Raw genomic sequence first — 3,321 nt, forward strand, 5'->3', positions numbered from 1 at the left:
GAGAGCCGGCGCGGGCCACTGCGACCAGGACAGCGTTGGGGCAGCTGGCGGCTGGAGCGACGGATGGCCCCCGGCGATCGCCGCGGGGACCGAGTACCAGGGCAGGGCCGGCGGTCCGGAGGAGACGGCCGGCGGCGGAGGCGTTGGCGGCCCGTATGGACTGGCCAGGAACAGTCAGATTCCTTGGACCGCGACGACCAGATCGTTGAGGACGCCGGTCATGGCCTCCGAGGAGTGGACGAGCGACGTGGTGGAGGGTGATGGCGGCGGACCCATGGAGGGGGGCGGCGACTGGCCGGTCGATGCACCGGCGGTGGAACCCATCGGCACCGAGGGAAGGACCAGCGGTGCCGTGGAGAGGATCGGCGATGGCGCGGCGGCGGTGGTGGCGAGGGGCAGCGACAGACTTGGTGGTGGTGATGACATGGTCGAAACCAAGCTAGTTGATACCAAATTGGTAGGAGTTGGGACCCTATCGGGTCTAGGGCGTAGGTTGTAGGGGAAGGAGGGGGCTGGACGTGGCGAAGCTCGCGGTCGCCAGCGGCAAGGCGCCGTCGTGCGCGAGAGGGAGAGGCAGCGGCGGCGCAAGAGGCGACTAGGGTTAGGTCTCCCAGCTCCCTAAAGGAAGCCGAGCAAATAATGATTGCTTCTTTGCTTGATTAGATTGATACATCTCCTCTCCTTATATAGAGAGGTTTACTTGACTCCTAAACAAACGATAAGATAATCGGGCTAAGCCCCTAATAACGATAAGATAACTTGGGCCACAACCCACTGGGCTAATCCCCTAATATGACGGTCATAACAGTGTAGCAGAGATGCACATGTTGAGATGGATATGTGGCTACATAAGAAAGGATCATGTCCGAAATGATGATATTCGTGATAGAGTTGGGATAGCACCAATTGACGAGAAGTTTGTCCAACATCATCTGAGATGGTTTGGGCATATACAATGCCGTGTTGATAATATCAAGTGAGCTCGGGGTAGAGCAAACTTGACATGGGAGGAGTCCATAAAGAGAGATCCGAGGAATATCACCAAAGAACTAGCCTGCCACAACTTGTTAAGGTCTGAAAGGGGTACATTTTAGTATATACATGGGCACATGACTATAATCTGCAACATAGACAACTTGAAAAGCTTTATTACTGATATTCCTAAATTTGGCTTGCTGAAAACCTACTTCCCCAGCCATCCCAGCTCTGTCCTGCTCGCCTATCCGTACAGTGTCCATACAGTACTGTACGGGACGCCTAGGCACGCTTAAACAAGCTACACACAAGTAGGTCCCAAAACGCATATTCAACACCCAGCGCCTTTTTGAACTTTGTAATCAACTACTGTTCATCATTATTACTGACATACATACAAAAATTACATTTATGTATTTATCTTTCAGGAATTTAGTAGCTTACCCCTCTTCATGATGTAATATCCTCGCAAAGAGCTCCACTGCTTTGCCAGATGCAATCGAGATAAGCCCAGGCAGGGCTACTGTTTCATTACAGACTAACTGTAATAAGATACAAGCAAGCAAATATGAAATTATATGAAGGAACTGGTGTCAAAACCGTAAGTATAAACAGAAACAAAAGGAGAACATTTCCACAAATGTAAGTCTTTATCTGGTATATACATTGACAAAAGAAGTCGTGTTGTTGCAGAAACAACAACCTAATCTTTGGTGACCAAGAGCATCTTCGGTAGATAAATTCTGCATCTGAGCAATCACGTCACCCATAACTCCACTTCTTGGTCCTCGGCCAGCACCATGCCGCATGACAAGGTAACTGTCGTATCCTAATGCTGCAGTGATAGCGATCTGCAGTGGAGACAGAAGACCTTTTGTTCCCATGAGCCACTATAGGATGAAGTAGAAAGATGGGGGATATATTACTTATTTAACTGAACCACATGACTGGAATATACTCCCTCGTCTCAAAATAAGTGACTCAACTTTGTACTAACTTTTGTACAAAATTAGTACAAACTTGAGTCACTTATTTTGGGACGGAGGGAGTATTAATTATCCTCTAAAGACATTAAGATTACTTGGTCAATATGGGCTGATAATTATTGCAACCCCACGCATGAATAATGTGTCTGAGATTTACCTTATTTTCATTTGCACACAGTAGAGTTGGAAACCATCTACTCTCCCATGTGTCAGTCAACAAGAAGACCACATTACTGGAAGCTACTAATGCTTGAAGACGCTTGCAATTATCAAACACACTTGACATTTTGGTTGGAGAAACCGGGTTCCCAGGGATTGGTATTTCCATCTGGATGCCTTCAACCTCCTAAAAGGTAGCAATTGTCATCAACAAACAGATCTATAGGAAATGTAATGTTCAAGATGAAGGTAGCAACGACTTACCACTGCAGGACATCTCTCTTTTAGATGTGGAACTATCGCAGTGGCTCTTGGGACACCACAATCATTACCTACGTAGAGTGATTGTTTGACTACATCAGGAATGGCAACACAACCACCATCAACCACTGTTAGTTTCCGTACACCAGAGGTCTGAAGATTTGGTTCCACCAAAAATAAAAAGGTAGGAAAGATGTGCAAGGGCATATACTGTTAAAGTTTGTTGGAAGGGATAGTATTACAGTTCATTACAAGGGAGCATAGATATAGTGGTAGCACAAAGTACAAACCATGAGTAAGCGGGAAACTTCACAGCCAAGAGCTCCAGCACCCAACACAAGGCATCGAGCGTTACACAACTTGTTTAAAACAAGAGAGGGATGTCGCCATCCCATAAGCTTCAAGTGCATCACCTGTTTTTCTTCATCCTGGCTGTGTATATGATAAACAATCAAATAGATTGCATTTGTTGATGATGATGTGCAAAGGAAGGTAAATAATCTTCACTACCTTGCCGGATTCAGTGAGTCAAGATCGATGGGTTTCAGTATCTTTTCTTTCTTTCGATCCCCAGCTTTTTCTCCTTTCCATCCAATAATTTCAGGCACATAACACTAGTGCAGAACCAGGCAATAGCACCGGTTCGTAAGGCCCTTTAGTGCCGGTTTCATAACCGGCACTAAAGTGTGGGCACTAAAGCCCCCCCCCCCCCCTTTAGTACCGGTTCAGCACGAACCGGTGCTAAAGGGCAACCACGTGGCACGAGCCAGCTCCGGGTGCCTGGAGCCCTTTAGTACCGGTTGGTAAGACCAACCGGTACTATAAGGTTTGGGGGGTTTTTAGTTTTATGATTTCTTTTTCATTTAATTTTGTGTTTCCATTTTAATTCTTTTTCGTTTGCTGGTATTTTACGATACTACACATTGTACACGTTATGTAT

General features: G+C 46.6%; 1 pseudogene; it reads right to left on the reverse strand.

Annotated features, from left to right (window-relative positions):
* Nucleotides 1–3,321, reverse strand: part of LOC123041400 (ubiquitin-like modifier-activating enzyme atg7) — a 35,910-nt pseudogene that overhangs the window by 7,501 nt on the left and 25,088 nt on the right.

This window comes from Triticum aestivum, chromosome 2B, assembly GCF_018294505.1.
Source record: "Triticum aestivum cultivar Chinese Spring chromosome 2B, IWGSC CS RefSeq v2.1, whole genome shotgun sequence".
Classification (NCBI taxonomy): domain Eukaryota; kingdom Viridiplantae; phylum Streptophyta; class Magnoliopsida; order Poales; family Poaceae; genus Triticum; species Triticum aestivum.